The sequence below is a fragment of the Colias philodice genome, chromosome 19 (genome assembly GCF_061535455.1).
Source record: "Colias philodice isolate Cphi_HAF_F1 chromosome 19, ilColPhil1 Martin Lab GWU primary, whole genome shotgun sequence".
Lineage (NCBI taxonomy): Eukaryota > Metazoa > Arthropoda > Insecta > Lepidoptera > Pieridae > Colias > Colias philodice.
The window spans coordinates 2,438,488-2,450,835 of NC_143104.1; the positions used below are offsets into that span (position 1 = coordinate 2,438,488).

The window sequence follows — 12,348 nt, forward strand, 5'->3', positions numbered from 1 at the left end:
TTGAGATAAAGGCCTACACATTTACATATAACATAAGAGGCATTTAATAAACCAATTTGTGAGATTTATTTTAAAAACTATCAAATGTCAAGGTAAATTGAATATTAATAAGTATGTAATACTTGTGGTCATACTTGATTAAAATAATAACCACACTTTATAAGGAAATATAAAACGGCTTATACGATAGTTTATTTCAGGACTTATTAATTCTGAAGTATTTGGGGTCATCTTGCAGATCCTTTTATTAACGGTCGTTGGATTTCAATGTCTTACAAATGAGATGTTATGCTCATTCATTGAAGAAGGTTAGATACATAATATCACAGGATGACCAGTTGTTAATCCTATCCTAAGTAATATTATAAATTTAAAGTTTGTGAGTATGGATGTCCGATGTATGTTTGTTCCTCTTTTACGTAAAATCACAGAACGGATTTTGATGATAATTGGCAAGGCTGCAGCTAATGTATCAGGATAACACATGGATTTGCCTCTGGTTCATCCGCAGGTGAATCCACCACGCGGCGCAGCGACTCTAATATATTATTTTTCAAGAGGGTTGTAGCCTGTAGGTATGTATCACTGACCTTGATACATAATGTTAAGATACAATGTCGTTTATAAACCTATATGTTCTGATTATAACATAACTGCATGTGAAATAGATTAACGAGAACAATAGATTATTTATAATCTATGTAAATTAAAACTGCATATGATAGTTGAACTGCAAAGGTATGGAGATGCATATAAATTCATTTATAAATAGAGGTATGTTAAAATGTATTTGCCGTGTATTAATTTTGATTTTGCTGACTGGATTTATTTTAATGATACCTACCAATCCCGTCACCCGAATTTAAAACGTTATAATTCTGGATATAAGTAATATTATATTAAAACAAGTTTAAATAGGCAATGTTAAAAGTTCGATGATTATTTCAATAATTCTAGTGAAAAAAAACACTCTTTGAAATAAACTCAATAATTGTATTGTCATAATTGTAAAAAGTTTGAATTAAATCTGTCCGTTTACAGTGGGTCAAAACTGGTCAAAACGAAAATCGAGTCTAAAGGAATCGGATACATACAAACATACAGGTGAACATACCTAATGTAAGCGTAGCTAGAAGGTATTAACAAATTGTAATTCTTTACTTTTCCTAACCATCTCAGAGATAAGCATAAGTTGGGAAATTTCTCTGCATGTATCAGGGAGGCTGCGAATATGCGGCAGAGACGTCCTCAATCTATCTTTCTATTAAACTTCATAATATTATCTATGTATTCTCTTTCCTTTATTATTTCTCTTATGCTCTTCTCCTTTAATGTAAAGCCATAGACCCTACATTGCCTCATTTAATATTCCTTTTATAAATCACTAATTTGTTTAATTACTTGGCTTGTAAGTTGTAGAGTTATTTCAAGAGCGTCTAAAGTATCAAATAACTACTCATAATATTTATACATAAACATTAAATACTTATTAGCTGTTATCTTATCATTAAAAAAATAAAAAAAAATATTACAATATCTTCCGTACACCTATTTATAGCAAGACTTGTCTAAGGCGTTAAATAGCACAATTACTATCTAAAATACCACCGATGACCGAGTTCATACTATAAATAAATTAATAACTAAAATAACTGGACTACTCCACTACATTTCCTGTTTCTAGCTTCGAAGATATCCTAAGATCTATGCTAATCTATTACTCTGATAGTGATGTTTAAATATCCTTAATCATTGTTATTATCGGTAAATAAAATGAAAATTTAAATGTTCATGAGTCAAGATTGTGTTATCAGTTCAACGCTGGTGCACTCGACGGTCGGCCATATTTGTAATTCACTTCTGTCAGCTGACGACCGGTTCTACTCTAAGTATCTACAAGAAATTCCAAGTAACAGGTACGTACGTTTTATACTAAAGTAATCGCGAACATTTCTCGTCGGTTTCGACTCGTGGGATTTTATTTTGGTGCGTGTGTATGATCTGTGGTGAAATGGCGGGAAGCGTTTGCCGCGTCACGCCGCGGCCGCCATTGTTGACTTTCGTTCGGAAATAATGTATTTTTTCAAGCATCATTAATAATTAAAATTTTATTCATGTTTCATTTTTGCTTAATGACTTTTAGACAGTAAGTTATCATTTTGTGTCATGCTCCTGATTTTTGAAATTATGGTCTTTTTTTTTCACTGATAGGATTATATAATCCATTAATAGTTTGTTTTTTTATTACATTATCAACTTTCGATAGATGTGACACAATAAAGGTAATAAAAACCTCTTATGACAACAATCTGTTTAGTGTTTGTTTTATCAATGTGTTATAAAATGTCAAAGATCGTCAATTGTTGGTAACTTACTACTGTGAAATTTCACGCGTGTATGGCAAGATTTTACGAAATATGACAATTGACCTCTGAAAAGTTAAATAAACAAAAGACGATGTTATAGTAGGTATTGTATAACAGTTTTCTACAGAAGTCTATTAGTTCTTTTACCACATTATTCTTCAAGAATTTACAAAAATAGTTGGTTCTACGAGTTCCTAATAGATACTAAACTATGCAAGTGTATTTAAATCGGGCAATAAAAAAATAACCTGCCCACCCATTGTACAAAATTGCAAAAGGCCGCTCCTATTATCAAACATCGCATTCTTTCAAGGTTTGAGCATTATATTTATACGAAATTAAATCCTTTTCCAACTGCGTAAGTTATAAAATGCAATATCAAAAATAACTATGAATGTATACCGCGCATCTACCTGCAACATCCAAGGCCGAAGGAATTGCCATAATCATCTTATAATGGCTACTTAAATTTATAATTTGAGTCGTAAAAGTATTAACGAACGGATAAGCTTCTATTATCTTAAACTCTCATCCTAATCACCTATTGGAGGGTTTGACGCACTTGGTGCACTTCTCAACTTGTACACCATGCTCAAATGGTGAACTTAGCAACTTGTACACTTCTCAAATGGTACACTTCGCGACTGGTACACGTCTCAAATGGTGCACTTCGCAAATGGTGCACTTTTTAAGATTAGTTGAGATTTGGAAAAATTGTGTAAAAATGAAAGAATTTTTAGTTTTGGATGTTTAATTTTTATAATTATGTCAACACAATAATAATAATTAAACTATACAGAATCACCTTAAACACTATAACATTTTGGGTCATTTTTATTTTTTCAAAAATAAAAATGTGACTCGGATATAATAAAAATAATATAATTATGTAAAAAAATATCATAATAAAGATATGATATAATATCATATTATATCAATAACCTTTGTAATATTATTATTTAACTTTTAACTATTACTAATTAAATAAAAACAAAATAAAATGTACTAATAATATATTCAACGTAAACGCAAACACAAAACAAACACAAAACAACACACTGAATAAAACGATAAAACGGGTAGTAACGTTTAACTAAATTTCTAAGTACCGTAGTCTTGACAGTTTTGTTTTTTATTCTATAATTATTATTTATGATGAATTACTAAGTTTTACTTATTATTACTTTTACTAATTTGTTTTTAAGAAACAGGTTATGATTTAATTTAAAGCTTTTATTTAATTAGTAATAGTTAAAAGTTAAATAATAATATTACAAAGGTTATTGATATAATATGATATTATATCATATCTTTATTATGATATTTTTTTACTGTAAATCTACTTTTTTTTTGACATAATTATATTATTTTTATTATATCCGAGTCACATTTTTATTTTTGAAAAAATAAAAATGACCCAAAATGTTATAGTGTTTAAGGTGATTCTGTATAGTTTAATTATTATTATTGTGTTGACATAATTATAAAAATTAAACATCCAAAACTAAAAATTCTTTCATTTTTACACAATTTTTCCAAATCTCAACTAATCTTGAAAAGTGCACCATTTGCGAAGTGCACCATTTGAGACGTGTACCAGTCGCGAAGTGTACCATTTGAGAAGTGTACAAGTTGCTAAGTTCACCATTTGAGCATGGTGTACAAGTTGAGAAGTGCACCAAGTGCGTCAAACCCCTATTGGAGTACCTACCTACTTGAATATTTCTCATCAATAATGCAGCAGCAATAATGTAGGTCATAAAAATGAGAGGAAACATAAAATTGGATCATAAATTAAAAAAAGGGATACGAAATTGCGTATATTTTCATAGAGTAATTTTATAATTAATGTTCTGTTTATGGTCACCTGAATGATAATCATTACAGTATATTTATATTATCTATCTGTGGTCACACTATGAGACGAAACAAAAAAGTAATCAACTTTAGTATTAAACTAATAAGCAAAACTAATTCCGGTGATGAATAAATCTTTGAATATAATTAAATTTTTAACATTTATGAAGATTATTTTTATGGAATTTTGTAACCAAAGTCCAAACGAATGTTCGTTGATGCTTCGAAGGAATTTGGTTTCTATGCTTCCTTCAAACCTGTTTATATTGCACCGAGTCCTTTTTAACTACTAAAATCATTAATAACTGAAATATTGAAAAAAAATTCATATCAGTATTTATTTAATGAGCATAGTTACATGCAAACAAATTTGTTGTAGGTATTTGCTTAAATATTACACAATGATAAAGAGATTTTATCAGACATTTTCACACGGTCCTAGAATGAAATTTATTTTTATTAATATGCAGAGGGTCTTCTAGTAACAACAAGCACATATAAAAGTGTTCCCTCTAGTACAAATCGGGTTTCGTGAAAAAGATTCAATAGGCCTGTACCCTCATTGTAGGCCCGTGTCCCAGCAGTGGGAAGGTATATGGGCTGATGATGATGTCATAATATGTAAAATGTTCTTCTAACACACTGCAGTATTGTCAAATTGTGGATGGGTCCTAAGACCAAGATATCGTTTAATTTCTTGAGTGTCTCAAATAAATGAATCGTGTGTGAAATCTCATCTTTGTGAACATCTTTTGGTACCTACATAATACATATACACATTATATGGAATCGCTTATAACGTTCATCGTTATAATATAACTAGCTGTTGCCCGCGACTTCGTCCGCGATTACGTCGTTTTTCGTCATTCGTCGTTTAAAAAAAATACGTGACACTTTATTTTTGAATGTTCTTAATTGTCTCTTATAAAAATTAACTACATTAAAATTGAATACTCTGATAAGAAAATCTTAAAATCGGAGGACATCGAAAATCTGAGGAAAACATGAGTGAATTTGATTTAAATTCTACATTACTTAGTAATTCAAATAATAATCTAAATTAAATGTAGACAGTTTGAGCGCATCATTATTTAATATGTACCTAAGTATTAAATTACGTTAGTTTACATAGTAATTTTACTAAAAACACGATGACTTTCTTTCGCGCTCGGTACAACAAACTAAGCATGTTTGTGGTACGTGGACCGCGTCACTCGACCCCGTGAGTTCCCCTCCGTTACTATGCGAAAATACATTCGTCGCCCTACTGTAGGAAAAATTGTAATATTTTAAATTCGAGAAATATTGATTTCTTGTATTCGACTATTCGTTGTAGTCGAATACAAAATATATTTGAAGAAACTTAGGTTGGCCTTCAGGCAAAAGGGATCCTATCAAATGATAAACTTGATCTTGTATCTTAAAAGTAAGCATGAAAGGATCCTCTGATAATTGTTGAGCACCAAAGGATCATTTAAAACGCACTACTATAAGAGCGAATATTGTCTAAGAACTGTTTAGATTGCACATGTTCCTCTAAAAGTAGTGATTTCAAAGGTTCTGGTGTATCTTCAAACGAAAGCCGACTCCTTACTCCTCTTTAAAGCATTACAAAAAGAACATACTACGTTAATATCGCCTATACAGAAGATGATCTGTAATCAATTGTGAGGTTATAAGCAAACCCACTTTTATATTTGTCGGACCACACCACCGAACTCGTAGATTGATCTTCTATGTTTACCTCTAAGTCATTAAGACTGTCGAAATCTGTCTACAGTAAGACGGGCCTCTCGCTATTCGTCCGTTTCAAGAGACCAAATAGTTTTAATTCTTAATCTTTCATTAAACAAACTTATTAATCGTACTTGTCTCAAATAATCTTGTCTCAAATAATGGTAATATTCGCGTCCCTACTCTAGTCATTGCTTATGCTCATGTTCATCTTCAAGAGATCGAATAATATTATGGTGCACCCTATCATTTGTCAAACGGTCTTCATATTGAGTAAAAGTTTCAGATTATCGAGATAAAATATGCCATTTGCCATCAGCTGTGAGACGTTATACCCTCTCAGTGAAGGTTTCGGTCTCACAGGATAGTACATCCCGTTCGCGGTCAGCTGTGAGCCGCAATTCTCGTTGTGAAGCGGTTTCAGGTTCTCGGCATAACACATGTTGATTTCGGTCAATAGTAAGCCTCTTACCTCTAACGATCCTTGAGAACTCTTATTTCTCATTTTCTTAGCTTTGCTCGAATTTCGATATAAAGCTTTTTTAGGTGGCACTGATGCGAGTGAATAAAAATTAAGTTAAAACGGACTAAGAGTGTTATAATCATCAATCATCATCATCATCAATACATATAATAAAATTGTGGAAAAGCGATGTCTGTACAATGAAAATATGTAGAAAAAAATTAGCAGGTGTTATTATTAAATCGATCTTGAACCCAAAACTGTAGTTAAAAAATTTTTTGTCTGTTTGTCTGTATGTTTGTGCACGCTAATCTCAGAAACGGCTTATCCGATTTAGATGCGATTTTCACTAATGTATTGTGGTAATCTTCATTTAACATTTAGTGTTTATTTCATGTCAATCGGTTCATAAATAAAAAAGTTATAACAATTTATAAGTAATCACGGCGAACATTTCCTAAGGCATTCTATTGTACACTGTACAGTGTACGATAAAACGCAATTTATCTGTTATACGCTACAGTTATTCCTTTACATGTCCAGATGATCATATCAAAATTCCCCAAGGGTTTGGGGGTAAGCTGAGGTAGTAGGGGGGGGCGGGGTCAAATTAACATTATGGTTACTTCTAATAGGTAAATTTTCCACATAAAATGTCCTTTAAATTATGTCGTATTATATTTTTAACCCCCGACGCAAAAAGACGGGTGTTATGTGTTTGACTGCTATGTATTTCTATGTGTGTGTCTGTCTATGGCACCGTAGCTGGCTAACAGGTAAACCGAATTAGATGCGGCTTTTTTTTTGTTAGGCAGCATATTTTCCGACGCTGGTTCTTAGATAAATTGTATCAAAATCGGTTCATCCACTTATTATACCTACATAGGGGTAAAAGTGGGAATGAAAAAAATGATATAATAATTTATTTTTAAAGATCGTCGGGAAGTTTATGAAATTATTTATTCCTTTTTCTATACACTTTTCTTCGTCTAAACGGTTTAGTTACGTGCTCCCTCTCTCTCTCTTCAGCCTTTAGTTACGTGCGTGAGACAGGAAACATCTAATTTGGATTTGTTGCTGAATTTGATAAAAATTGAGTATCGATTAAGCTGATCAGTGGCTACACCATACATTATTAAAAACATCCATTTAAGAAAGGAAGGAAATAGAATTTGCTCCTCTCCCCCCCTGGTTCCTAAAAAATAATATGACATAATTTAAAAGAAATTTTACGTAGAATTAGTTTCTTTTTTGATTTTCGATATTATATACTAATCATAATTTTTAATTACAATATTATGTAGTAACTATTTGGTATAGGTTAGGCATTTCATTTCTTGATTTTCTTTAATAAGTTGGTACGTAAGTTTATTAGCTCAGTTTAGTAAGAAATTTTAATAACAATTCTTTTAATTATTTATGGTAGTACGTATTTACTCAATAATTGTATGTTAAGTAGTAATTCAGCATGGGCGTAGCCACGGTGGGGCTGGGTGGGGCGCTTACCCTGGCTTTGATCTGGTAGGTACCAATTGTGAAGGGGAGTGGGCGTGGGCGTTGGCGTGGGCCTGGGAGTGGAAGCATGAAAATAAAAACAATTATTGTTGCCCCACCCTGAGCCCATGGTCATAGGTCCCATAGTCACTATTCCACGCGGACGAAGTCGCGGGCACAGCTAGTAGACAAATATAATCAGAAAGCTTTGAACTCCTAATCTCAACCATAAAAGATAGACATTTATGATGTCGGGAGATATTTTTTATATAATATGGAGAACATTTCTTTCATACTTGATTTCTGTGTAGCTTTAACCCTTAAGGTTGCACACGCGACGAAAGCTTAAAAATGGAGTTACTGCTCTGCTCACGAATATGAAAAATAATTGTACCAAGTTTCGTTTAAATCCATCGAGTAGTTTTTGTTTCTATAACGGTTATACAGACAGACAGACGGACAAAAATTTTTGGCGTCAGTGTCGATCCCTAATCACCTCGTGATAGTTATTTAGGAAATATATTTCATGTACAGAATTGACCTCTACAGATTTAATATAAGTATATAAGTATACATATAATTAGATTCCAATTTCCATGTAACGTTAAATTCTACTATACAATAACTAACAGACAACGCAGGTTACTCTCGTTTCCGTAAGTTGAGGCGGCTACATATTCGGTCCTCATAACTTCACTTTTTGTGAACGAAACGACAGCGCGGTTTAATTCGATGCCAACACCATCAAAAAAAAGGAAATATTTTTAATTGTGAAAAAATATTATGATTTACACTATTAATACTATTTTAACATTAACACAAAATATAAGACTGTGAGTGTGTAAAAATAAATCCAGCTAGTTTCACATCAAACTTATGTTTTTAATTAGGTATACGACATGAAAATATTATATTAATTACCAAGCAATAATCATACAGGTAAATACTGAACAAAAGTATTAACAGTCAAAGTATATTTTTACTTACAACATGTAAATGATGAAGGAATAATAATTATCAACGAACTAACCTTTTTGTATTATAAAGAATAGATAAAATTCGACCACTAAAGAATGCTGGTTCGAGTCCCGCCTCGTTATCGAATTTTTAAAACACGAAGATTTTTAAAAATGTAACCAATGAACACAATCAATATTAGATTAACTGTAATGGTGTCTAGTTTGACTTAAAATAATAAACATCTACCCTCACTTTTAAAAATGTAGTAGGTATATTCACACGAATTATAAGCGCACCTTATAGGGAAGGGAAGATATGGGTTAAAGAGTTAAATAAATAAATAACATAATTATATTTAAATTATTAATTTTTAACATTGTGTTCAGTAGTGTTAACATGTAAATTGATTTGATTTTTACGAAATCTCATAGATGGCGCTGTTTCAAATTTGTATACTAATAAATTCATTAAACTGATTCTCTGCCCAAATTACGTAAATGACATAGTTTTTATTGTGTAAAGCTAGATAATAGCATGGCTTACCCGAAACCAACATTTAAACATGAGTCTTTAGATTGTACGCTGTCGTAATACACGGAATACGTAAGAAAAAAAAAGGTTCACAGCTCCTCCCCCGGAGGTGATAGCATGATAATATGTTTAAAAAAGCCTCACCCGACCTGTTAGTAATATTCATGCAAAATTTGAAGTCAATCTATGCAGTACTTTTCGAGATTAGCCTGGACAAACATACAGACAAACAGACAAACAGACAAACAGACAAAAATTCTAAAAACTATGTTTTTGGCTTCTATATCGATTATAGATCATGGATTATGTATTCTTTTAAAAAAATATTCAATGTACAGTTTTGACTTTCCTACGATTTTATTATATGTATAGATACTATCTCGCATGAAATTATTATATAAAATATCATTGCACGTAATTGTGGTTAACTTAACAAACGAACCACGGGAATTTCATGCAATGCATTCATTAATTTGTACAGAATAATATGCAATATTATGTTTTACTAATTAATTAAATCCTCTAATAGTTATTCTAACCACGTAGCGTTTAAAATTATATGCTATAGGCCTCCCACGATTTTATAGCACTTTGGTCGAAATCCGTCATTTGTCTATTAAAAGTGCAAAATTGATTTATGAAAAAGTTACAATTAATATCTTATCTTGAAAACCAAACAAATGTCAGTAAGTACTAATTAAAATAGCTATTCAAGGGGCCTATCCAGGGATTAAAACATCTCTTAAATGACCAACAGATCTCGAGTATTCATTCTATAATTCCTACATAAAAATAAACTAAACACAAGGTATGGCATAATTCGCATTCCACACAAGTCAGCAAATGCATGCTGATTTAGCTCGATCTTAATCCCCTTACGTTTTAAATGGTTTAGCGATATTCCTTGCGTTGTTTGCATGGCTTCTTTAGTAAAATAATACAAATGCAATAATAATGTCTAAGTATTATCTTTCTAGTTCTATTAGCAATCTTTTTTACAAAATAGTAAGTAAATAAACTAAACACAAGGTATGGCATTTTGCTAATTTCTACAGAAATCATTATCTAAGCTCTATCATTTCTAGCAAACATTTCCAAAAACAATAGAGGTTTTCAATTCGTGGTTTTGGTCTTTGCTATTCAATTTTAAAAATAATTTATTTTGGACCACTTTAGAAAATCTTATTTGAAACATTAAAGCCCCCGTGAAGTTCGCACCAATAAAAAAGCTTTAAGTCAATTCCAATTAATTTTGTAAAGCATCCTCTTCAATATTAATATACTACTTATATCCTGAAAACAACAATAAAGTAGTCACTCAACAGGTCTAGGGCCAATTAGTAACTACCTCTAATATATCTGTTCTCACATTAAGGCGACATCACTACCGCCTGTATCCCACAAACAAAATTAGAAAAAAACAACCATTTCGATTTATCAAACACATTACAAGGAGCCGTACCTGTACTTAAATATGGGTCATTAAATTGTCTTTTAAATGATTAAAGTTTCACCCAAATATGCATGATAGTTTTTGCATGATTATCGCTTTTTGTTGGCGTTGGACATTACAAATGAATACGCTATAGGATTATAAAAATGAAATTTTTCTATTTCACATACTTATAAAATTAATAAAAATGTTGTCTTCTAGTTACATATTTATTCAATTTAAAACCATTAGAAGCTCTTTTCTATTCTGCTGCATCTGCACCTTAATGACTTGCTCTCTAAGTAACTTGACACACAGGAATTCCGGCGCGAAGCCTTTTATAATATAGTCTGTAGTCTACAAACCCGTTCGTATTTCCTTGCCTTAGTAAAGCCACAGATAATGTAAAGCGATACATTTCTGAACTGTTAAATGAATCTGAAACAGCTAATTAGATCTAATTTAAAAACTGGATAGTCCCGTTAAATATATTTAAATGACTATTATATTGCATTAGCTGTTTTGTAATCGATATTGATATTTGCATTGATAATTTATTGTGGTTTTCTTAATTTTTTTTGTAGCATTAATGGTGTTATGTATTAGAAATATTAATTTGAAAATTATTTGGGACTTGATTCTTCCACATTGCAGTATATTTATGACCATCTTCAATCTTCAATTTTGTGTCTTATTTTACCGTGAATGAACCTCAAACATAACGGTCAATTACAACTTAATATTTTGTGGATATTTTTTATGGAAACCCATGAATATTCGTAAACTAGACGCTGCCAGTGTCAACTACGCGAGGTCACAACAAAACTAGCTAGCCCACGCCTTTCTCGTTAATGTTTGAGCATATTCAATTTACAGCCTCTTCGTTAAACATAGTAAATTGTGATTTATGATGTCATCACTTTTTATTTTTTTCTCTGTGATAATACCCTACATTATCTGTAGAAATAATACTTTTTTTTAACTATTTCAAAACTATAATTAACTGTTACCACTTTGTTTTGCCCTTTTAAGGGTGTACATATTTCAACAGACTAACACGTTTTCATGATTGATTGTATGAATATTGATGTTGAAAGAACGCTGTTTTTCAAACTGTAAAACTACGGCTGCAAGCACTGCAAAAATGGAAAACGTGTTAATCCAAATCTAAATTCAATAGCACGTGCCGATGACAGATGGATAGCATCGGCGGGAAAAAAAAAAGATGCGTTTAAAAACGCGTCTATAATACTAGGTAAAAACAATTAATAAAATATATCTAACACCTTTTTGTAAAATACCGTTTTCCACTTTTTATTTTGTCTTGTTGTTAATATAGTTAAAAATGACAATGTATAGGTAGCTTTAATTTTTAAATGGTTAACGATTTACCTTTTTATCTTGTTTTGGTGTTAACATTGTATGAACTAAGAAATATAATAGAAACATGATAACTAAGCAATAGTACCCCATCCGCGTTCTGCCCTGCTTCGTGCCAGTAATACTATCCT

The 12,348-nt window shown here is 31.4% G+C and overlaps 2 protein-coding genes across 2 annotated transcripts in view; one reads left to right on the plus strand and one right to left on the minus strand.

Annotated features, from left to right (window-relative positions):
* Window positions 1–12,348, minus strand: part of LOC149479807 (uncharacterized) — a 38,532-nt gene that overhangs the window by 12,249 nt on the left and 13,935 nt on the right. The window lies entirely within an intron of this gene.
* Window positions 1,797–12,348, plus strand: part of LOC149479808 (spermine oxidase-like) — a 35,761-nt gene continuing 25,209 nt past the window's right edge. Inside the window, exon 1 of the mRNA XM_089707408.1 lies at window positions 1,797–1,916. The gene's annotated coding sequence lies outside the window, so the exon portion shown is untranslated. The remainder of the gene's footprint in view (window positions 1,917–12,348) is intronic.